Here is a 26,271-nt window from a genome sequence, read left to right on the forward strand (position 1 = left end):
AGCGGAGGGCGTTTTAATGCGCGCCGTTTTATCACGCGATCCATTCGGCGCTCAGCAAAGCGTTCCACCCGGTAGCCCCCGCGTCTCGGAGGAAACCTAGGCGACGTTTACAGTATGCAGCATCGCGCAACAAAACGTGCATTAGCGGCAAGGAACAGCGCGGCTGTCTGCGTCTCCGCGAGAGGGAGGGCTGTTTCTCGGCTCGGCGTCGCCCCTTTGTGACTGCGACTACGTCTTTCGATCCCGATTTAATAAGCCCGCCCCGCCGGAAAGAACGCCAAGTTTGTCAACTTTACGGCTTTCAGGAAACCCCCTGCGTTTTCTGGAAGGCGGCTCTGCACTTATGGGGAATGCAGTATGCGTCGGCGAGACGGTTTGCTGTTAGACGAATTCAGGGAACATGGAATTTCAGGTTTGATCCTGGAACTATTTCAATCATGCCTTCTGTTTGACGTTGGCCCGTGTAACGAAGCTCTGCGGGCTTGCAAATGCTCACCGTGTAAGCACGGAGCTTCTATGGTGGGATCTTTAAGGGGTGGGTAACGAGGAGATTGTTGATTCTTAGGGTATTTTGGTGGGAGGTTTGGAGGAGCTTTTTGTCTCACTTGAATGTGATTTTTCAGTGTTTTATAGCTGTTTTAGTTTTATACGATTTACATTATAATTTAATTGCAATTTATATATTATAATTACTTTCTGGGTGTTACAATTACATTGTACATATTACAATTAAACCATACATACTACAATTACATCGCCCATATCACAATTACATCGTACTTCAACTACATCATACTCCAACTACGTCGCACTGCAATCTCACCGCACCGGAATTACATAGGCACAGCAATCTCGTCGCACAATTAAACTCCCGATTGGAATAACCAACAAACGATCATAAAATCAGGTATCACGCGGCTGGATACACAGCACGATCGAAACACCATGCAACGACGTCAACCGACTACGTAATCAAATCGCGAAGCTGCACGACAATGTAATCGAACCCGTCGTAGGAAACAACAACAAATTCCCGGCAACATCGGATCCTAGTTTCGCCTAAGACTCCAGAGAGTTTCTCAGACGTCGTGTACCTGCGCGCGCGAACGTCGTCGGCAAAATCTCCGTCCATGTTCCGCGAGTATTCGGAACGGTTGAACGCACCTACGAAAATATTCCGATCCCCTCGACGGTGTCGGGGATAGTTCCACAGGCAAGGCGAAACAGCGCTCATTGACAGGTACACGGGAATCGTGTCGACCGTGGCAAACAACTGACACGCAACTTGCCAAGGGAAACAAAGTTCCTCTCGGTGTTTCGCCCCTCCGCGTCTCTGGGATACGTTTCAACGTTTCCGTAATTCCCGGCGGCCGAGATCGTGACGCAACGCGAACGCCGCGTGTTCCGACACACGGGTTTCGAGGGCCTCCGCGTTATTACGTGAACAGGTACGCGGACAATATACATCCTGGATTCTGTTCGCGAGCGCGGAATAAATGACCGCGGTTTAAAAAACGCGCGGCCGACATCCGAGAAGCGGTCGAATCGAAACAGAAAATGGAAACGGCTCTCCGCGAAAATGCCGCTTCGTGTTCCCAGTGTTCCCGGGTGGTACACATTATACACGTATATATTCTCGCGCGAGTACGCTCCCACCTGTCATAGTTATCGACGCGTACCTGCCGCGGTGCTTGTACGCAGTTTCCGCGCAGTCATTTGGAGATTTATACCGCGTCGAGAACGCTTCGCGCGCGAAGTTTGGCGCCGGCGATTTTATGCCAGGTTACGAACGCCGTCGACAGCCGCCTGGGAAAGTGATTGTTGGTTAGCTATTGTTCGAGGGAAAATTTGTACCATGTACTTTTCTAATGGGACACCTGTTTCGGCGTCAGCGCGTTAGTATTCTCGCGAGAGAGAAATTGGGAGAAATCGGCGTTGTTCGAGGCGATGGTTTTCTTAATGTTTCGGAAATATTTTATAGCGGCGATGTTATTGCAGCTTGTGCAATCCGTAGGTACTTTCTAATTGCGTTTTTAACGTATCGTTGTAACGGTCAGGTCGTCACCGGTGGTTTATTATGGCTCGAGAATTTTTCTCGGCTCGCGAGAAATATTTAGACGTTTCTTCACACTTTGCAACGATGCTATTATTCGAGCGTACTTTTTCAGAAAAACGATTGAAAATTGTTCTTAAATTCTCCCAGGATAAAATTTCTAAAATTCGCATCTGGAACAGCATGGAAAAAAAGTATAATTACCGAAATATTTCTCAAAAATTTCCCAACGAAGAAATTCCCTGAAACTCCACAATAAATACGTGCCTTTTAACCGCGCCGCACAGCTCGAGGAAAACTCCATTAGTTCCGGCAAGAAAAACTCATCAAAGAGCCCGCACCCCGGTTTCCCTGAAATTGCTCGACGTTGGTCCTTTAATATGAATGAGCCGGAAAGGATCTGAAGATCGCCGTGCGCGCTCACCCCCGGCAGCAGAACAAGTGTTTCACTTCGTGTTTCGTGCGGCGAGGCAGCGAGGGAAGTCGCCGCTTGGAAAGAAGATTGAAGATACACGGCAGTCTCTCGCGGGTCGAAAGTAATTTCGGCGGAGGTTCGAAGCTCGAAAGAAGACCGTGTTCTGGCCGTATATTAATCTGGCCCGGGTTTAGCTGATCAAACGCGAGGAGTCGCGAATGTAGAAGGAATCCTCGCGCGATTTTCCTACGCGGTTCGAGAGGAGCAGTGGTCCACGGTTTTACGTCCGTCAGAGGCGAGGGGAACGAAGTTCAGTGGAACGAAGGGACACCACTTCCGAGGTGCAAGAAGGTCGGAGGTCCACGCACGGGAGGCGTTGCCTCGGTGCAACGGCGAGCCGGGGACGTTTTATTTCGTCGGGGAAATAGGATGAAGACGCGCGCCCCGAAACGAACCTCGTGCTTCTTCGTTAAATATTTACGCTCCATTAAGCGAGTTCCGCGGCTCTGTCGGCTTTACGACGAGTTCGCTGAAACCCTGCGACGCGAGACTATTGTGAACATTTGGTTGCTATGATCAGGTATTGATCAGGTACATAGTAGAGAATTTTATTAGCATTTTTGGACCCTTTCTGCAGCTATTTATTTATTTTTAGACGAAGTAGAATGAATCATAAAATAAAATAGGTACTAAATGATGGAATAAAATAGTAGTAAACGATAAAATTAAGCAACAAAATGGAATACTTAATAAAATAGTTCGACGCGTGCGCGACAGTATTTTTATCGTGAACAGTGACAATTGGTCGTTCGGTTAAGAAACTCTTTTATTTTTAGCCAAAGTAGAACAGTAGCAAATAATGAAATAAAATTTGACCAATAACATATAAAGTTCTGAATAAAATAGCGCTTCGTATATCGTTGGAAAATATCCTCCAGCAAATATGAAACACATATCTCGTCGGAGAAAAAAGAAAACGGGAACAAGAACCGCAGAAGAGTCTCGCATAATTCGGGGCCATTATAAAATAGCTGTCGCGTTTCATCTGGAATCAGCGGATATTTTTTCCGTATCTAGCTGCGCCGGCATCTGGCAAGCATTTTCACGCGGGAGATATTTTTATTTTGTCCGCGACGAGCGACGACGAGCGACAGCCCTCGCGGGTTTAAGTTACAGCGAGGAGGAGGATCCGCGCCGAGTGCGAAATAACTCGCCTTCTTGGTGGCCGTTCTACTACCTCCGGCGCATGATTTTCGGCCCGACCAGACGCGCGCGTGTTCCCGTTGCATTTTTTACGAGCGGACCCCGGGTGCAGCGCGCATTCGGCCACCCGACAAATTAAGTTTCGCGGGGAACCCGAACGAGAGAGATGTTCTCCTCGCGCAGCCGGAGGGCCGCGCCGCCCTCTCCTTCGGATTTCGTCGCGTTTTTCGCGTCACGTCGCTCGGTCGACTTCTCTTTTTATCGCGGAAGCTACGAGGAAACGTTGCGCTCCTTTTTTTCCCCGCGGCGGTAGCGACTTCTCCGAATGCTTTATTTCGCTTTTCTGCGACCGCTCTGCTCGCATTCGGAGGCCGCGTTCGAAAAATCGTATTTCAAAATCAGGTTGCAAAAATCGCGTTCCAAAATCACATTTTAAAATCACGTTTTAAAATCATGTTTTAAAATCACATTTTAAAATCACATTTTAAAATTGTGGTTTCGAAATAGCTGTTTACGAATTGTATTCCAAAAATGATATTTTAAGATAGCAGATGATCGATTGTGTTCTAAAAATAGCAGTTCAAGAACTGCACTTTAAAATCGTATATGAAAAATCGTCTCTGAAGAACTGTATTTTAAAATTGTATATGATTGATTGTGTCTTAAAAATGGTACTCTAAAATCATACACGATTGCTCGCGGTTTAAATATAGTATTTTAAGATCGATTAATCATACTTTAAAAATAGTATTTTATAATCGTATTTAAAAGATCGCGTTTCAACTATAGCATTTAAAAAATTGTATCTAAAAATCGCATTCGAAGAATCATATTAGAGAAATCGTGTCTTAAAACAATATTAAACTATACAGCTACTTTCAAGCCCATCGAAACCACCAAACGACCTGTAATAAATACTAAAACCTCTTCCGACCGGAGAATAATATTTCCGTAGAATCTTATTCGGTAACGCGGCGCGCTCGTTCCGAGTGATTTAAACGAGAAGCCGGCGAAGAAGCAGGATGCCTCGGGATCGTTCGGTAAATCCTAGAAGCGAGAGCGACGCGGTCGCAGGTGGGCAAATACGGATCTCTCGATTAATAAATCGAGTCCGCAGCGGTAACATCATCCGATTCGGAGTTCTTCCACGTTCCAGCAACAACGAGGAAGTCGGTAATAAGATATCGCGATCCTAAATTCCCCCGGTCTTTAATACCAAAGGTCAGCGTCGCAGACGTTCGCGCGCGATAAAAGAAAAATAGCTAATGTAACAATTTAATTCCGCGGGCACTGTTAGGCGAACGCGATCGGTAACACGATAGAACGCGATTTAATTAACAAAGGCGAAAAGATAGAAGTGGGGGGAGCGCTTTTCCCCTGTTCGTTTTGCATTGCATAATCTGCGACGCCGCAGCCGGTAACGGTACACCCCCGACGCATATTTCTCGAATGCTGACCGGTGTCGGATGCCGGTGCATTAGCAGCTTCGGGATCTCTCTCCACGTCCCGCGGGTGATGTAACACAATATCCTTCTGAAAGAACCACAGCTTCCACTTGCGCCCGCTGTCACGAGCTTTCCGCTAATGAGGGACCGGACCCGCGCCGCCTCTCTCATTGTTAACAGAAACCCTGACGGAAGTTTAGCCGGCTGGAATTATCCTGTCGTAAATAATTATGCCCGTGGACCTGATTTCTCCGTGACAGTCTAAACATTGCGAAATCGTAACCTGCCGGTCCTGAAATGCGTTTCGGAAGACGATTGCGCGGCGCTTTCTCCGCGACGCGGTCCTTCGGCCCTCGGAAAAAATCTTTACGATGAATTTGATGAATAGTGAATTTTATAGTAATTTTTATGATAAGCCTGAATTTTGGACACGTAATACGTGTTAATTAGAAATTGTGTAGGAAGGGAATAGAGCGATGTCTTTCCTCGCCTGGAACGAGGAAAAGAACAACATCCTTCGGGATATACAAAATCCCGTCCGCGCCTCGAAGATACCGTAAAAGCGGAGAAAATAAAAGAGCCGAAGAGATCGGGGGAAACCTGTCACGGGGCTGCTGCTGCCGCTGCCGCTGCGCGGGCACCGCCAACAAATCCGCGCGATAGTGCCTCCGCCATTCCGCAGTTTTACGGGACACGGCTTTCCATCAGGTGCGACGAGAAAATAAAATCGCAGGTGTTCAACGAGTTCGCGGATCCCGCCGGGATCCGCTGTCACGAAGTTTCCATCCTGCCAGCTGTCTCCTTCCTCCTTCATCCCTTCTTCTCCCTTCCACCTTCCTCGCAAAAAAAGGCGAACAGAAGAAAAAGAAAGGGAAGCAAAAATGGAAGCAAACGTTTCGCCAAGAGTGAATGTAAACCGGGGGGGGAAGAGAAGATCGCGCGGACTGTATTATTCGCGCTCCCCCTTTCGCAGAGCCGCCATCTTTTCAGCCAGTAAATATCTCGGGCGAGCTGCAACAAGATTTTCCATGCCTACCCCGAGGCGCCGTTTTCGTCCCGGGGCTTCCGCTGAAAATTATTCCCGCGCCGGGGGTAGTTTCTTTATAAGTTTAGTCTTGGCCCGCTTCTTTATTACGCTCTTCGCGAATTTATTATTCGCCCGGTTCCTTGTTTTATTCTCAGTTGTTGCATTTGGTCGAGGATATTTTTTCGAGGTACTTGTAATTCTTTAGATATTTATGAACCTATTTTTAGCGATTCCGGTGTTTAGAGGTTTTCAGTTTTCGTAGTTTCTTTGGAAATTTATTTTTAGTAATTGTGCCCTTTGGAAATTTATTTTTAGTAATTGTGGCCTTTGGAAATTTAGTTTCAGTGATTATATTCTTTAGGAATTTATTCTTAGTAATTTCTTTCTTTAGAAATTTATTCTTAGCAATTATATTCCTTAGAAATTCATTCTTTACAAATTTATTCCTACTAATTATATTCTTCGCAAATTCATTCTTTACAAATTTATTGCTACCAATGATATTCTTCAGAAATTTATCCTTACTAATTACATATATCATACTCTACATAAATCGATTTATACATTAATATACTCGCTCCTAATATTAACACCCTTCCTATATTTTCCACAATCATCTACATCCGCTTTAAATCAGATTAACCCCCATTAAAAAAACTGAAACGAACTAAATACCCCCTAAAACCATTAAGATCCTCCGTAGTGAACTTCGCCCCGTTAAAACGACGAGCAAGGAAAGCGTCGATCTCCCGCAAGCCAGTAAAAGTGCTTGAGAAGCGTCGGCAATATTTCGCAGCTATCTCTCGGCGTCGTTTTCGTATAGAGTACGTATAGAGCGGTTTAGGGCGTGGGGGCCGTTGATAGGACGGTCGCACGTAGCCACGGTTAAAATGAAACACAACCCGATGAGCATAAAACGTCCCACCCGCTCGGATTAATATTATCCGTAGCCGGGTGCCGGGGTTCGACGCGTTCGCGGGGGCGCGGAAGGGCTTGCCAGGAGCTCGTGTAGCTGTCGCCAGCCTTTAATGATAATGCCGGGCGACGTGTCTCGTGTTCCACGCAAATATTACACGTTTATTGCTATCTGGTAGCCGCGCTGCCCGTTTTACGGCCTCGTTCGCCCAACCCCCTCTAAGACAGGTTACTATTAATTCGGCCGTGAAACCGGCCGGATAAAATCGTCTAATTCGCGCGCGCGATTCAAAGTCGCGCGAGCGAATGGTCCTCGCCGGAAACTGTCGGGCTTAACCGTCGCCGCGACGTGAATCGAGAAGTTCCTCGGGTGATTTGCCGCGGACCGGTCTTAATGGCTTGTTCTTCGAATTACGTTGGTTTTACTGCCCGCACGCGGGAATAACGCTTACCGCGGTTTATTGGCGGGGCGCGCGCGATTCCCCGCGAGTGACAATGTAGAATTATAGACGTCGCCGAGTGGTTTACGATGGACGCGCGACGTCTCGCTATGGCCGGATCGCGGATATTCGGGGTTAGTTATGGCGACGGACGAGCGATTCAACTGCGAGATTAGAAGTGGTTGAGATTCCCGGAGATCGCGAGGAGTCCCGTGCAGAAGCGACGATTATTGGTTGATGGTTTCCGGGGAACGTGACGGCTTTAACCATTTGCTCAACGAGGGTATGAATATTTCGCACGATGGAGTAGATTATCTAGCAATCGAAGTGAAATTTATGTGGTAATTATACGATAGAGCAAGGAGGGATTATTCTATTTTCTACGTGAAAGATGTATCGTTCCTTTTCCACCGTTATTCAATTTTATTTTATTTCGGTACGAAATTTAATTAATTTAAATTGAATACACAGCCTGGTTAATTTTAATTTCATTCGCAATGTAATTGATTTCAACTTAATATCCAATTTAATGAATTTAAATTTCATGTAATTTAATTTAAATGCGAGAGTCATTTACAAAATAATCGAATTTAATTTAATACCAAATTTCATCAATTTTAATCTTATAGAATTTAATTATTTATATTTAATTGACTCTCGGTCGATGGAACAGTCAAACTGCCAATAGAAAAAAGAATCGCGTGCAATAAGTTGCAGGCGAAGGGGTTGCAACTGAAAAAATAATTGCAATCCGAAGGATGACGCGAGCTTCGTAGAAAAACGAGAGCTCGTTCGAGGAACCGGAGAGCCTTAACGAGATTGGCAAGCCGCGCTAGAAGCACCTTATTAAAGTAACACTTCTCGAACGAGCATAAAATCCGGGCGAACCGTCGTAAATCTGCTCCGATAGCGAGCCGGTGGCAACGGGAGGAAGAGCCGCGGAAAAACGATGGAAGAACCGCCGACGACCGGTCAAAGTGGGCTTCTTCCATTCGCTAACGAGCCTAAACGAGACACGGGGCAGGGGTTGGCATCGCTCAGGCCGAAATAGTTCCTGTTGCCAACAACCCTCGTGAATTATTCGCGGCGATTTCACCCGGCGATGGATGCTTAACTTCGGTTACACGGATGCCAATGCAGTACAGAGTGCTGTCGAGTACGTTTAGCAGCGTTGAACTCACGATTTGAGTTCTTTTGAATTTTTTCGAATTATTTTGAATTCTTTCGAACTATTTTGAGTTCTTTCGAATTCTTTCGAATTATTTTGAGTTCTTTTGAATTTTTCGAATTATTTTGAATTCTTTCGAATTATTTTAGAATTCATTTGAATTCTTTCGGATTATTTAAAATTCTTTGAAATTTCTTCCAGTTCTTTGGATTATCATAACCTATTCTGAATTATTTTAAACTATTCTGAATTATTCTGAACTATTTTGAATTATTCTGAATTATTCTGAATCATTTTGAATTATTCTGAACTATTTTGAATTATTCTGAACTATTCTGAATTATTCATTCCGAATTATTCTAAATTGTTCTGAAATATTCAATGCTATTCTGACTTATTCTGAAGTATTCAATGCTATTCCGACTTATTTGAAATTATATCGATATCGCCCCGAATCGGGTCAGGATGGACGCAGCCACCGGGCATCGAGGATATCGCAACTAAAAAAATCCAGAGTGACAACGATAGCGAGTTCAGTGGCCACGACACCGTTTTAAAGGGTCGCCCCGTGCCTCGCGAGTGATTCTAAGTGGTTGGTAATAGACTTTCGGGAAACGGGCGCTTTTAGAATTTCACCGAGGCCGCTGTGATTCACCCCTTTTCCCCACGTGAGAATGCGAGAGGTCGGTTGGAGGGAGGTTGCGAGGACGTGGACGAGGAAGAAGGGGGTCAAGCGAGAGATCTCGGCCGCGATTCCCGCGTGCGCGCAGCTGTCGAGCCGCGTAACCGGCCGCGACTCCTCCGTCGCTGGCGAACCGCGGCGAGCGGAGCCGCGCCGGCGATTTCGGTAATTGGTTAAGTTTAGTATGCGTGACGCGGGGGACACGCCGAGCCGAGCCGAGCCGAGCGGAGAGGGCCACGCGTCGAGCAGTTTCGCAGACGGTGCGGAGCTGTCCGGGCAACGCGGAACGACGGTGATCGCAGCCTGCGAGAGGCCAGCATCCCCCAATTACCCGAACCGATCTTGGCGGCTCTGAACCGGCAGCTTCCTTAATTAGACGGCAATTATTTCGTGCCGTCTGCCCGTTGTTACCCTCGAGATTAGGGTATCCGGGGTATGTGGGCGGCACGCGGCCCACTGAACTCTCTTCCCTCGTGTTTTGATAACATTGTCGAGCCAATTTCTACCGTGGCCTGGATTCTGGGAGAACCATTCTCTCGACGAGATGGTATCAGATATTTTAATACGAAAATTATGTCAGAATTTCAATTATCTTATCGTATCTTAAGAGAGAAAACTACTGTTGGCCATCGCTATTTCGTCGAAAATTTCCATACATGACCCCTGTACTGTTAACAAAATTGAAAAATAATTCGGTGACATTTTTTTTTTTTAGAAAAACGCACGCTCGGTTATATTTTTATCCGGCAATTCGAGCGTTGATACAGCGTGGAATAGAAAGAAGATTGGGGTCGAAGAACAGCTGGTTTGAAAATCCAGCCCCGCTCCATATGAACGACGCGTTGTCGGCGCTGGGCGGCCGCGGGTCTGGAATGGCGGTTCTCATGAAAGTTTCCTGACATGGACGGGGTCAACGGTACTCTGCCGCAAGCCGGTTGCAACAAGACGCAGTCTAGGAAGCGCAGCGCGAACAACGCGACGGCTCTGTTTACGCGGCGGTGCGGCGCGCGCTCGCTCGCTCTCCTCTTCCTCTGCTCTCCTTTCCGTTCTCCTTTTTTTCCTACCCTCGCGGCGCGGCCGCTCACTTCCGCTCGCAAATCCTCGGGACGGACGGATTCGGAGCTCTCTTGGCAGCCGCTCAGACGCTCAACATGAAATATCTAGCACGGCTGACTTTGATCTCTCCGTCGGCCGCGCACGAAACGACCTGGAAGTCCTGCACGCGCGAAAACCAAATCTCTCGGGGAAGGGGGACAACGAGAACCGTGTCCCGGCATTCCTACGGGAAACCAGGAAGTCTGCGGTATGCGGCCATCTATGTCCAGGCTCGATCGACCGTTCGCGACACCCTCCTCGTGCCGACCAGATTCGTGGATCCAATTCCTTGAGGATCCACGCGGTTTTTTTTACACGCGGTTTACTCTGGGACCATTGATAGTAACCATTGATACGGACGATGACAAGTTCTAGATCGCTGCGATGACGATTGTTAGACTGTAGTTATTTATGCAAGGAACTCTTTTAAATTGTTCCATGCTTGTACCGAATTGTCTCGAATTGTTCTGAATTATTTCTAAGCATAATCGTCGCGGCATGAAAGGAGCAACGGTGCAAGAGGTTAAAGAGACGTTTCCGTTTCGCATACCGATCCATTCTTGCCCCGGCGTCGACTCGAAGGCAATGTTGGGTTCCACGGGAACAAACTTCATGAAAAGAGCAAGAAGATAACCGGGTACCTAGGGAACGGGCGGCGCATCCCTCGAACGAAACGAAGCGCTTCCCACGGAGGGCACCTGCGCGCGGCTTCGCCAGCTATTTCTGCCCCGTCGCAGAGGCCCGATGTCACTCGCCGCCGACGTCGCCGCTGCTCGCTGTTCACGCGCCGCTGAAACGCTGTTATATTTACCGCTTCCTCGTACTCGAGATGTTCCGCGGCTACTCCCCGTTCTGGGTCAAAAGTCTCCGCGGCGCGCCGAGAAAGAGGCACCCGACGCGGAACAAGTGGCTCGAGTAGAACAGAAGTGGACTACGCCGCTCGGCTACGCCCGCGGATCTCGCCGCGAGAACAATCGCCGGGAAGCAGCCGGATCTCTTTGATCCGGAGGAAAAATCGATCTAGCCATCTAATTCTCGCGATTCGATCGTTTCACACTTTTATCGGCGTCGCTTTACATTTTTCACACTTTGCCGACGTCGCTTTACATTTTACGCGCTTTTACCGCCGATGGTTCAACAGTGTACACGCATGTCCGACCGTTCAGCCACGGATTCACCCTGGCGCCGGCTTTTAACCCTTTCGGTACAAAGACTGGATATATTAGTCGTCCATGCGACTATCTTTTTAAATAACAGAATTTTATTATATAAATATCTCCAAGTATCTCTCGAGCTACAAGCAACGCTTTTGTCGTTTTATTTTATTTATTTGATTTACCTTGACATAATGCTTTTAACAGTATTTAATTGAAAAATCCTCGAAATTATTCGTGCCAAGAAATGAATGATAATCGTGCGTCCAAATAAACGAATAATAAATCAGCGACTCCAATCGAAACGAACCCTTCGTTACGACAAAAAGGAGAACCAATAGCGTATCACTGGCGCATCCGTGAAACATAATTTCATAACATGAAGCTCTTGTGAAGAAACGAAAGTACCTCGACGGAAGAATGCGATTGCGTCGAAACGAAAAAGATGGACGCGGTGCAAAACACGGCGACGCCAAATGGACGGGAGAATAACGCGGTTGGATTAGTCACGGCAATTCGTCACCGACGAAAGAAGTAATGATGTATACGCCGGAGGGGGGACGGGACGGGACGAGACGTGGCGCACGCAAAATCGCCGGCGTTTTCTTCTAAATGCGCGGAACGATTGTGCATCGAGCGCGATGGGATACGTTCGCGAGGCCGCGTAAAATTCTCCAAACTCCATAATTCACTTTATCGCGTCTCGGCGCCGAAGAAACGAAGCTCGAGGTATTAAAACACTGTGGCTCGCGAAAACGAAAGTGTCCACGTGTCTCTCTCTCTTTCTCTCTCTTTAAGAGCGTGTTTTCCGTGCAAACGCGTTTCGCTAGTGCAGAACGTCGCGGCGTGTTGCGTCAAATGAGCGATCGCGAGCGCGCGCGGAAAAAGCGCGCCGCGGCATTCCGGCCGCGCTAATGCTCGGCTAGCTTGCTATAAATATCGACTCTCTGCTATCATAGAAATTACAATGGCGGGTCACGCGGTCGAGCGAGACGAATAGCCGGCTCTGTGTATGTATCTCGCGTTTCAGATTATGTAAATAATCGTTCACGGTAAGGTGAAATTAAAGAGGCGCGCGTGTCGTGACAACAATGACCGTGTCCTCGGCTTTTTAATAAACAATCGCCGAGCGATCTCTCTTCCGCGACACACTTTCTGGGGATCATGCCGCCATTAGCACCTTCCACTCTCGCTGTAGAGGTTACGGGATAACTACAGAGTTCAATGTTCAGCGTACCACTATAGAAATTAAAGGCTCCTTTATTATATAGATCTATAAAGAAATAAATTATAATAGAAATGGGACATTCATTTTCGAAATTTCTTTTCAATTCGCAGTATTTTATTTATGAACGTATTTGGTTAAAATAATTTTTTGGAGCATTTGAAATCGTTTTATTACTTGACATATTATATAATATTATGTTATAGTTTAATATCTGCGTTGTGTTAATTGATATAATAATTAATATTACAATTAAACTGTGTGTCTCTATATAAAATAAAATACTGAGAAATAAGCTGATAAAATAGAAAATAAAATAGAAAAAGCTCTCTGATATAAATAATTCCAGTTACATGTTAAACGCATCCTCGCGCGCGTCGTATACAGTTTTACGCGTCGCCCGTTCACGTTTTGCATAAATGCATAAAACGCAGCCGTAAAAGTGCGCGTTTCCGCGATCGACGTGTCAACAAAACGCGAAATAAATGAACGACGCCCGGTGATCGTCGCCTCGTCGTTTTCTCCGTGTCGCGTAGGCCAGCATCGTGTGACGGAAAAGTCAAGCGGCCCATTTGTATTTTATTCGCTGAAAAGGCCGAGTTTATCGCGTTTCGAACTGCATTCCGTTCGCGCGTAAATTTATCGCCGCGCGGACATAAATGATTTACAACCGCGCGTAGACGCCGTCGAAGATTTTTGGTCCGCGTGATCGGAAACAAGGAAGCGGAGAGAAACGTTTCTATGGAACGGCTGTCGCGAATAGAAGAGGTTGTTCTTTATTCTCGACGGAGATGACTGTAGCGAGAAATTCGCGGATCGGCACAGGTTGCGCGACAATAAGATGGTATTGGGGGGAGGGGAGGGTTGCCGCGAGTTTTGCTATTTCCGCGACAATTTACAGCCGGTTCAGAAACGCGAAACTTGGCTATAAATATAATCCGCAACACGCCTTTGCGAGCCGCGCGCGCCGTGGATCACGGATCGCGAGATGAAAACCGTGGGAGGCGAGACATGAAAAACTCCCGTTTTCCATATTCCGCGTTCCATTGTCTTGTTTTACGCTTCCACGCGGCTCGCAGGAGAGACCTACTTCTTGACATTCTTCACAGTAAAACTGGCGAACGATTCGGCAGGATTCTACCAATTTTCTTTGACGGAGAGGGCGACGCCATTTTGAAATAGGAGGAAGGGGTATATAAGCTCTAGGATAAAATTAATAATCGTATATTCAGCATAATAAAATTAATAATTGTACAATAATTTTTGCAATGGAGTTATTAATCGTACAATATTCACGATAAAATTAATAATCGTACGATAATCTTCCTAATACCCTGAACAATCTTACAACAATCTTGGCAATAAAATTAACAATCCTATAATCAACGTTCCTAATAATCAACACTTCTAATAATCGAGAAACAATTTCACCAGCCGCGGCAATAAATATTCCAATCGAGCATTAGCAACCAACAGACGCAAAGCTCGCGATTCGAATCGCGGATAAGTCGCGCGAGTCCGCGCCGCCATAAGGCCAGCCGGCGCGAAACGAATACAAAATCCCTCATTTCCCCATAAATAATTCATCATAGACAGAAAAGAAAGGATCGCGGCGACAGTGGATGAGCGTTAATTCGCCCGTAAAAGAATATAAAGACACAGTGCCGGGGCTCGTCATTCTTCAAGGAAAGTCGCGCGCGCGTTCACGAAGTTTGCATTGCCACCGCTTTTCAATTCCGCCATGAATAAGAAACAGGCGCGGAACGGTGTGCAGAGATCGAAGTCAAGCGACGGATAGAATGGAATATACAAGGCAGGAGAGCACCGTGGCTCGTCGCGACGCGAGCAGACGTATCGACGATCGACCGTGGTGGGCGGTCCCGATTGCAAGACAAATCGAAGGGGGAACGGAACGGTCGATCTGCCGACGAGGAGAATGTTCTGTAACATGCGACTTGGTGAAACGAATAAGATATAGTTTGTTTGAAATTTTAGGGAATTGGTGAAGGAGATAATTATAATGGAAAAGGGTGAGATTTAATTTACTTCGTAGCTACCTTTCTGGATTAGTTGGAGCGTTGAATCCTACCTAAGAGGGTTGCTTCGATCAATTCTCGATTTATGAAATATTTGTCTAGGTTACGTCAAGATTATATTTAATATATTGTTTTATATTTTTTCCAAAATTTTAGGAAGCCTGCAAAACTACCCTTACGGATAAGATAGAATGTTGCCTCGATTAATTCTCAATTTATAAAATATTTGCCTTATATTTTTTCCAATCTTTGAAGGAGCCTCCTAAGTCACCCCCATAACTTATCCACAAGGGTAATTTAATTCTCCATAATTCTATTCGAGGAACTAATAACTCAATCAATCTTCACTTTATAAAACATTAATCCAGTCATCGTCGCCTTGGCATATAAATTATTACTATGCAAACGACTATTATTTGCACCTGGGGGAATGGGGGAGGGGGGTTGATCGGTGACGCAAAAATTTCCGCGGAAAATGGGGGTGCCCTATAATTACCGCGGCGCTTCTCGAGACCGACCGCCGCATTCTTCCGTGTTCCGGAAAGTCTATTTCGGATTCGGCTCGGCCCACACCGCGGAATGTAATTACGAGCTGAATCATAGGCTCCCGGTGCCCACTGGCTTGGTAACTTCAACGAATCCCACGGGGGTTGTTGAGAGTTAGCTTTCTGCTCGCTGGGTCCGGCGGCGCGTGTGAGTCATTGCGCTGTTGACAGAGTCTACTCCGTGCGTGCGCGAGCGCGCGGTGCAAAATAGCCTTTCAGAGCGCCGCCGAGATACGTCTAATCTTCCGTTTTCTTTATTAATAGACCCTGTCCGGGTTTATTAATAGTCGCGTCTTCATTCAATGATCGCCGGCGGTGTTATTACGACCGATGTACGAACCCGCTACTTAGGGGATTATGAAATCCATCAGACGGCGATTACACCGCCGCGACCGGTCGCCTCGCGGGTGCTGCGGATTCCGCGATCTTGTGCCGCATCGATCATAAACGGTCGCTGTGGTTCTGCAGATTTTAGCGGAATAATGTTACACGTGTTACTGTTTTATTTAAAGAATTTATTCGGTGAAGTAAAAAAAAGTTTATTCGGCGTATTATTTTAATCAGATTTTATTCGACTGCCATTGATAATTTTATAATTATATAAGTATATAGTTAAGAGTGCAATAGCCTTAAATAATATATAAGAATAAGTCATTTCTATTTATTAAAATAATTCTTTTCTCGAACACATTATTCTAGATTATAAAATTATTCAAACTGTAACGCGAGTAATTCTGTCTGCCTATTTTTACGTAGTTCCATCGATCTGTTTGAATAATAAATAAACAGATTGAAGAATTATTAAGATAAATATAAATCATCTACTTATTCGAGGAATTCTTCATTCTCTCTGCTAATTCATTCGAATAAATCGCCGTGACAGGTATCGAACAATCTGAATGAAATATTCGCGAAAATATCGTTCGTTCCATCGCATAATTACCTGAATTACAAATAAAGCCCAGCTCCATTTCAATAAGAATCGCGCTATTTTCGCGCGACGGATACACGGTTGATTAATATCGAAACGAGATACGTACGAGCCGAGACTCGTCGACAGATTCGGTATGCCGTGCCGTTTTATCGTTTCCATTAATTCGCGGTTAGGCGGCGAGTCTCTCTCTCCTCCACGGGTTGCATTCGTCTCAGTCTTTTGACCGTCCCCGTCGCCAACAAGATTAAATATCGCGGCGATCGCCGCCGTCGCATCTCTCCTTCCTTCCTTCCTTCCTTGCCGCGCCTGTTCTCTCGGCCTCGAGCCGGAATGAAATCGCGCGCTCTGATTAATCGCGCGTCCACCGAAAGTCGCGAGAACGAAATACCGCGTAGACAAGGAACAAGTGTTTCGCCGCTACCGAGATACCACTGTACGCTCTCTATGCTCCGTATGCTCCTTTTTCACCGGAGACCAGCTCGATCGACTTTGATCTTCGGCCGGTGTATCGCGGCGTGTAAACTTTATTACCGTCTCACTAAAACCAGCAGTTTATACGACGACAGTGGAAGTTTCAATTCTAGAGATAGTCTGCTGCGTTAAACTGTCGCGTGTTTCGTTTTGTAATCGTGGATAGGAGATTCGTTGCTTTTCATTTTGGACGGAGATGGTTAATTTTCGGATTTTTATGTATTGTGGTACAATATTTTTTTAATGGAGCAGTTCGAGATTTTTGATAGTTTTTTTTAATATTGGAGCTCAAGAGTTTCGATAGTGGGATAAGTGATTTTTTAGTATTGCGGCTTGCAATTTTTTAAGAGTGTAGTTTGTGATTTTTCAACATTGAAGTAGACGATTTTTAATATCGTGGCTAACGTTTTTTACAACTTAACGTTTTTAACTTACGGTTTTTGAACCCCGCAACTTTCTCAACATTCTACCTGAAAATTTTCCAACAGCATACTCCACGACTTTTCGCACCAAAATACCTCCCGATTCTCCCCCACCATGTGCCCCAACATTCCCCAACATTCAAACGTATCAGCTCGCATTACTCTGCAATAACTGCAACATCGTTCCAAAGCGCGGACAAACGCGAACGCGGCGTAGAAAATCGATCGCGAAGAAATATCGTTCAGCCGACGACGACCGCAGAGAGCACGTGAAAGTGTTCGCCGGTAGAGATCATTGTGCAAAGTCCCGGCCTGCCGGACAAGTGATCAGTTTCCATTGTTCGATACCAGGACGCGGTTATGAAAAGAAACCGCGCGTAAAACGTAAACGTATCAGCGCTGGCTGTCAGCGGGGGTTAGAGCGCGAGGGACGACGCTTCGCGAATAGTATCGAGATAGCACAATGGTTCGGAGAGGCCGCAGCTGGGCACAGAGAGAGAGAGAGAGAGGGAGAGAGAGACAGACCGGAGAGGATCGGCCGCGATTCGGGGCCTTGGCATCCGGTCGAGCACGAGCAGGTTGTCCGACTCTCTGTAATTTGTAACGTCGGCCATTCGAGCGTGTAACTCTGTAATGACGCGTAATGATCCCCGCCGCGAGTCCCGAGCTCTCCCGTGGCAGCTGCACGCTTGCATATGCAGCCGCCTCTCTTCTTCGTGCCCTGCCGGGGCCGTGTCTCGTCTCGTCTCGTCTCGTCTCGTCTTCCCTCTTCGCCGGCGATAGTCCTCGTGACTATACGTCTCCGTCAATTTCCGCGGCCGGGATCCTTCCTGCTCCGTGGATCACGGACGCGGATCAACTTAATGCTTGGCCTAGGATCCTTTTACCGAGGAACACTTCGTCGGGGCGACCGGTTCTATTTCGGAAAATAAATAAATGGTTGGTCTCTCTTCTGCGCGAATTAAATGCGTTTACGTTGAGGGTGTTTCTTTTTAAGTCAAGAAGAAATAATCCAGAGGGAAGAGAAGTCAAGAAAAATCACCAAGAAAAATCAAGAAGGAAGAAAGGTCAAGGAAAATAGAGAAGGAAGAAAGGTCAAGGAAAATAAAGAAATTATACATCGAGAAAGAATAAAAATTCAGAAAAACCATAAAAGAGAGAGAAATGAAGAAAAGTGAAGAATACCCAGGAAGCATATTCAAAATCAGCTGGATCAAGGATCGTACGTTCTCCGACACGTACGCCCCACTTTCGAGAGTTCCCTGTCAGTGATCGCGGCGATCCCGGTCCGGATAAATATTCAAATGGGTCTAGGGGACGCGTGGGAGCTCACCCACGAGGCTCTCCGGCTCTCTCTCCCTCTCTCTCTCTCTCTCACGCATCGATAATGTCCAGGCGGCGTGCGTTATCCGGCGTTCGAGGATGTTTTATACGCGCCGGGGAAATTCTGTTCGATAAATTTCGGTGACTGGGCTCGGCCCCGGACCACCGTCGTTCCTCTACGGATCGAGGAAACCCGTGGCCGATGATCATAGGTGAAACGTACGACGACCGCGCCTCCGCCCACGCGTGTCGGTGAACATATCCTTCTCCTTATCGAACAGATTTTTCCGTCGCGTTCCACTCCGCGTCTCTTAGAGATGTTCTCTCGTCGTACGGTACACGGGGGGGATCGTTTGATGTATTGTTCTCGCGCCGGCGAACGTGGAATATTAAGTTGAGCAACGGCTCTGTTTTCGGAGCTGACAGGCCCTACGAATCGTACGAAGCACACGTGTTCCACGTGGAACACGTGTTACACGCAACATGGTTTTATCGACGCTAAGCCGAGGGCCATTATGCAAGCTCAGAGATGATGCGAGTAAGCCTTGGAATCGGCGGAGCCGAATTTTACTGGATTTGTGGCCGGGAGAGTCGAACAACTTTTTCAGGTACATTTGAGCGTCATTTTTATATTACATCAAAGTTATGCCAAAGTTGTATCTATATTATATTAAAGTTATATTTATATTATATCGAAGTTATGTTGAAATTATATTTATATCGCAACGAGATTATGTCAAAATTGTATTCGTATCACGTCAAAATTTTAGGTCAAAGGTATATTTATGCGACATAAAAATTACGCCAAAATTATATTTATACTACATTAAAATAATCTCAAAGGTACATTTATATCACAGAAAAATTACTCCAAAGTTACATTTAAATTACATCTAGTTTCCAGCAAAAAACATCAACCACTCGTCACCGACTCACCTACCCCAAGGTACTACCCACCTGTTACCTCACTCACCAATCCACCCCTTGAAAAATTCTCCGCTTATTCCAAGCCGCTCGATTGTCCAGGCAATATCCCGGCAACGTATTATCGCTAAAATCGAAATTTACTGCGCCGAAGTTCCCCTCGAACCTATCCTCGCGATGAGAACAAATCAGCCTCGGCGAGGAATCCCCGAGTTCTTCGGGAATTCGCGCGAGTCCCGAGATGAGAGATGAAAATTCTGAATAATTGCCGGGTGAGCGCGGCGCGGGGTTCTCTCCTAACCGGGCGGCCGTAAATCCTGAAACCGTATCCTCGTGGCTTTTCTTCGAACCAACCGTGTGCGAGCGTCTGCGCGACCAAGGATTTATCTCTTTATAGAGAACGCGAGAGCCTCTCCAGATAGCAAAGAGGAGAGGAGAGAGAGAGAGAGAGAGGGAACGACTAACGCGCGAGAGAGCGTTATCGTACGACGATTACGAGGCTGCGTGAATTTACGTTCGGCGATGCTTCGAGCTTCCTGCCGTGGAAGCCACTTCGGTTCGACCGGCTGTCTGGTTTCCGCTGCCGCGATGCATTTCCGTGCATCCTGATTCTGGTAGGACCGTGCGAAAAATGACACTGTTTTTGATTTTGGATTCTGTTATGCTAATTAGGGGTGAATTTGAGGCGATATTTAGGGGCTGGAATTTACGAATGTTATTTAATCGTTTGGACTTAGATTATGGGGTTAGGGTTATACACCCTAGTGTATAGGTATAGCATAACTATAACATACCCAATCTAGGTACAGTACAAGTATACTACAGTGATAATATACGTATAAAATTCACATCTTCTGCATCGACAAATTCATTCTTAAAAACCCCGATTTCCATAAAGAAAAATGGAGACTTTCACTTTTCTCGTCTGACAAAACAAATACGAACATTCCGAAGTCTATTAAAATAAAATATCGCATTGTCCTGTGTTACCTCACGGCGAACGTTCACTTCAATGAAGAACAAGAATTATTGACGCGCGACTTCGCAACAGACGGCGTTTCGGTAAATTGCTCTTCGCTTCAATTATTAATGAAGGTAACTAACCTCCGCGAGTTATCTCTTGAGATCTGGCTAACTTCGGCGAAGATCTTTTGGAGAAAGCGATAGCTTTCGAATAATTACAGTTACTTTGCAAGCAACTTCAAAGTAGGAGGTAGAAACCAGTTCCCTCGGCGCATCATACTTCTGCAGAAGAAATGATTTTTTTTCTGTCGCTCCTCTTGACGACACGCGGGTAGTATATAGTTATTAATATTTCAATATTAATATCATAATTTAATTAGTATCTCAATATTGAATTTCTAATTTGAAATAGACGTGAATAGAAGCTATTGTTTAAAATACAGTAAAAATAACAAAATTCTTAAACAAAGCACTACTCTCTCTCGATTGCTAGTTTTCAACCCTTATTATATTAATAACGCAACGTGATCCAAACGATAGTCGAAGTTTAGCAAGCAAGCGTGCCCGGTTTAGAATCAAGGCTTAACCACTGCTTACCCAGGGATCAGCGGGGGATTTGAATCGGGGTAGCTCCGGGGAGGACTTTTAAAGGTCTGCGAAGTTCTTCCGGGATCCCAGGAGACCGCCGAGGTTACTGGAAATCTCTGCCGGGCTCTCCAAGAGATAACCCCGGGCTGCCGAAAGTCTGGCTTGCACGGAGATCTCGGACGTTGATAGAGAACTTTTTTAAGGTGTTTAGATTATCGTAGAAAAGCTGCCCGTCTTTCCTCGGATTCGAGAAGCTTCGTAGCTCTTTATCGAAGCCTTCGATCATCGCCGACTACCTTCGCACAGGTGTTTAAAACGCTTTCGAACCGCGCGCGGTCGCAGAAATTCCGCACCCGACTTGGCGACTTCGAAAAATCGAAAGAAATCGTCCAGGCCGCGCGTGCACGGGAACAGGTTTGCCTTTGAGGGAAACGGTGGCGCGTTTCAGCGCGAAAACGGATTCGTTAATCAAAGAAACGATCGCCGGCGGAGACTGTCCTAGTAATTTACCTCGCCGTTGGGGCCCCTTTGACGCCGGTTATAAATGAGACAGTGCCGATTCGAATCGCGGCACTGTCGCAGCGGTAGGTGGAACACACCGGCGACAAGTAGAATACACTTAATTGATCCTATCGGCGAATGCTAATTTGATTTAAATTCAGCTTCCCGTTCCTTTCGAGCACACGCTCGCTCTCCGAGTGTGAACTTATGTAAATCGATATTTCGCAAACCGCGAGGCCTTTGTTCCATTTCGACTTGTTGTCACGCCTTTGGAAACCGAACGCCAAGCTTTTTCCTCGGTCGTCGATTGAAGAAAAAACGGCTGAGAAAAGCTGAACAATAAACCCGAACACTGAGAAAAATCAGAATAATAAAAAATTATTCGAACAACATAGAATCGAACGATTTATTCGCACAATCAACGTCAAGGTAGAATAATTAAGAATTACCGGAATAAATGTCCGCATCGAGGACCCTCCGCGTCGAGTTCTCGTCGCGAGATGGATCGAGAATCGAGTATCGTGTCGGCGAACGGTAAAATCTGAAAAAAAGCGGTGAGAAGTCGCGTCGACGTGGTGCATATAAAGCCGAATGTTTATGCGGACGATAGCGTTGGAAATAATCATCGGCGAAGATAGCGGCGAGGAGAAACTTTTTAATCGGACGTATTCTGCGGTGGACCCGAAGTTAATTAGCGCGCTTCTTTACGAGGAAACGTCCTATCGTCGGTGCGTACTTCGGGCACCGCGAAAGTAACAGACATATACCGTTAAATCGTATATGTATATATATATCGTAAGCGGACATTCCAATGATCGTTCCGAGTACAGTGACACCGTCGCGGACACGAAACGGCTGGATTTTCTCTCCGCGGATTGCGAACCGGGGGCCCTGCGCTACCAGCTGACACCGCGAGCCGGTGCACGCACGATCCTTCAATGTGTCCGCGGCGAAACAAAAACTGTGTCAATCGTATGCAAATGCCGGGGCAGAGTCGCCGCTGCTAATTGACCCGGCTTGCTCGGTTTGTTTCTGCGAAATGGTATTATTTTAAAACAGTATCGGGATCAATGGACCTCTTCGACGGCCTACCACGGACCGATTTTCTCTTGGACGTCTTTCGAAGCGGTGCTCCCGGCTCGATCGAGATCCCGGCGATAAGCGTCAGCTCGCAGACGAATTATGCGAACGAAACGTTGCTTGGATAAAGCATCTGTCGAACTGTTCGATGAAAAAATTGTTTGAATCGTTTGGGTAAAAAATAATTGCGAGAGTAATGTATTATCGAACGCCTGAACTTGGTGGCCCTTAATGAAATATTATTGCAAACACAGGGATTTTATTGAAAATAAGACTTTTATGCAAAACAAGACATTAGATTTTTAAGCAAAATAAAAATTGTCAGACTTAAATATATTCGTTATATAAAATATAAATAAATCTGACAGAAGTGTCGTTCCCCTTTTAGTCATCCAAACAAGTTTAATTAATGGATGTGTTTATTATATTTATATGTTAATTGCATGTTTATTTAATTTTATTTAACCTAGCTATTTTAGCGAAGCACTAAATTATCCATCGGCCAATTAAGAAAATATTTCCGAGGATAGATAACAGGACGAAAACGGTTATTGCATCGAGGCGATGCCTCCGATCGCGATTTAATCGCGTACTCCGCTTTCAAAAGCAATTCGCGCGATCCCGCGTTAATATGGCCCGTTCTCCGTTCGTCTGACGGACAACTTTTTCCTCGCGCGACGAATTTATGCTCGTTATACGTCCGCATTAACCTCCTTGCGTCGAACCCGGCGTCGCCGGGGCCAATAACGTGAACGTTTTATTCGCCGATGACCCGCGGCGACAGGTATCAACGACTCGCGTTTATTCCTTCACCTGGTCGCTCTTCGATCAATATTCTTTTCAGTCGTCCATTAACCCTTTACACTCGATACTGTTTTAGCATAAATATGGATGAACATAATTAATATTGAAATATAAGCAATATAAAGATAAAGGTAATAAATATTTCATGTTGGAAGAAATAGTTTCTTATAAGATAATTTAATCATTTTTCATTGCCTAGTATAGAATAATTTTTATCTAGTACAGAATAATTTTTGTCTAGCATCGAATAAATTGTTCTTCCAATAACGAACTATTATTATTATCATATTACATTTATATTACTTTCACGTGAGATTAAAATAATTTAATAGCACAATAATTCTACCTTTACTATCCAAGATCGCTTTACAAACTCTTACAAATTATTACTGGTATATCTCCAAGTTTATTCAATTTGTTCGAGTGCAAAACGTTGAAGCGATAAATTTTACATTAACCAGAGAACTCTATGGGAGCGCTAATAAAGTTGTTCGAATTAATAAATGCCACTGTTAGTCGTGAGCGAGATCGTTTTAAAACGCTGCCGAGTGAATTCCAGCGACGCTGAGTAATGCTCCTCTTTATATCCTGTCAACAACTCTTTCATCTTTGATCGCCCCTGGGGGATCGGAATATTAAACAGGACTTAAAATCACGATCCGATGAAACTCTTGATCGAACAACCGATAAGTCTTTTTTAACCCTTTTCTCGTCCGGAGATAGTATTTACTGCTTGCAACATTTTACATCAAATGCCAGACGATATTATACCGTTTGGAAGTGAGGACATTATTTCAATAGAATTTACAGTAAAATTATAATATATATGTAAGTTAAATTATTATTAATTATAAGGATTATAATGTGTATGTATAAGTCGATTATTAATCTTGATACTATTATAATGTCAAGTAGAATTTTTGTGCAAATTTTTAATATGTATATAAAGCAAAAATTATTAATCTTGATATCACTATATCGATATCGCTACTCGACGGCAAATATTGTTCGCGCGGATAGACGAAAGAAACCGTGACACGCCGGCTCGTGAAAGCGTGTCCTCTCGGTTTCAGCCCGGTGTGGAAAGATGTCGTTCGCTTTCACGATTTCTGTCTTCGTTCGATATCGCGGCGACGCGCGATTTTACCGGTAACTCGATATTTGATTGGGCACGGACGTGCTCGAATTTTCAGGGAATACGGTTTCGGCAGAAAACCGGTCGGCGTCTTTGCTTTCTACCGCGCCGGGGAATATACCTCGGGAGATCGTCTTGTTACACGTGTTTTTTTCGGCCCGGACAAGAGCTCTTCGACGAGGCCTGTAATGTATGTACCTTTAACCAGCTCGATGTCCTCGACGAGTATATACGTCGCGAATTAAAGGCGATATTTTACGAGGCGACGTATTTGCGGATAAATAGCAGTACAGAGAGTACACTCGTCAGAGATGAAGAAGGATATTTTGTTCTGACGAGTATACTCGTCGCGTAATATTCTGTGTCATAGCGAAAATAATCGACTCGAAAAAATAGCAATGTTTTGTATTAGGGCGAGAATTCTTGTCGCGAAGAATTGGTTAACGTTTTATATTAGGACGAGTATACTCGTCAAGAATAAATATATTAGGTATACTCGCTCTAACACAAGTAAAGTGCACGGCGTAAAACGCATCTCGCGACGGTGGAAGCTGTCGGGAAATTGCTTTTCCCGTGGCAAACGCTGCGGATCGCGTGCGAAAGATAGAAGAGAGAGGAGAAAAAAGGGACACGCGGGTAGGAACGAGAATTACTTTATAGAATTCCACGGGAAGCAATATTCAGTTGCCGCTTCTTCGGCGATGTTTTATCGGTGTCGCGGTCGTGAGAAACCGACGGTTCCGCGTCCGCGACCTTTCCCAGAAAATACGCTTTACCCTGTCACGGAAAAACTACTCGAGAAAACCGCGCGCGCGCGCGGTTTCTATCTGATGGAGACAAATTCCAGCGGGCCGCCGGTTATAAATTAACGCCGGCGCGGGACTGCTCGAAGTGGAACGGTTTCGACAAAACCATTTATCTTAATTAGACGACAGACGTTTTTCCCGGGCCCTAACGGTGTCCCGCCGCGCGCTGCCGTGCTATATTTGCATTTCGCGTCGATAAGCGCCTTCGGTATTGCGCAATATGTTTGAAATGCCTTCGATCCGCGATAAAACGCTTTATCGCGTCGAGCGAAAAAAAAAGAGGACCTTTGCGATAGATGAGGACGTCTCGCTAGATAGCGTCAACTATTTCTCGCGTTTCATAGTTTTCCATAATTTGCATTTTTATGTGCCTTTTTTCAGTTTATATAAATTATACAGTAGCACCTAAATAATTTTGACAATAGTACTTGAATAAATTTTACAATCATACCTAAATAATGAACGCAACAACACCTTAAACAATTCACAAAATAGCATCTAAATAAGTACACCATCTCACACCCCCGTCTCTAAACATTATCTCCAACAATTATTCAAACTAACCATCGCATCAACCATTACAAAAGAATTACGCTTATCAGCTACGCAGTGGAAATCGCGAATCGAACGTATCGCGCGTCGAGTCCGTCGTTCACATTAAGAACGTCGAGAAGAAGAAGAAGCGTCGGGGCGCGCGAAATGTTCACCGCGTTCCGGGCCGCCAACGTAAACGTATATCTCCCCCGTCGCGGCGGTGCGTCGCCGGCTTAATCGCGAAGCCGTATTAAGTTCGATTTAACGGGCGGCCATTAAGAACGGGCCGGACTCGAGAATCGAGAGGCGTCGACCACAAAATCGGTCATCGCACGGCTAAACCGTCTTTACAGGCTGACAGCGCGCGGCGGCCGACCACACCG

At 45.6% G+C, this 26,271-nt stretch overlaps 2 protein-coding genes across 5 annotated transcripts in view; one reads left to right on the forward strand and one right to left on the reverse strand.

Moving 5' to 3' along the window:
- The window catches only part of LOC144477146 (uncharacterized), a 330,738-nt gene that overhangs the window by 191,380 nt on the left and 113,087 nt on the right, over positions 1-26,271 (reverse strand). The window lies entirely within an intron of this gene.
- The window catches only part of LOC144476834 (uncharacterized), an 86,126-nt gene that overhangs the window by 2,973 nt on the left and 56,882 nt on the right, over positions 1-26,271 (forward strand). The window lies entirely within an intron of this gene.

Source organism: Augochlora pura, chromosome 11 (genome assembly GCF_028453695.1).
Source record: "Augochlora pura isolate Apur16 chromosome 11, APUR_v2.2.1, whole genome shotgun sequence".
Classification (NCBI taxonomy): domain Eukaryota; kingdom Metazoa; phylum Arthropoda; class Insecta; order Hymenoptera; family Halictidae; genus Augochlora; species Augochlora pura.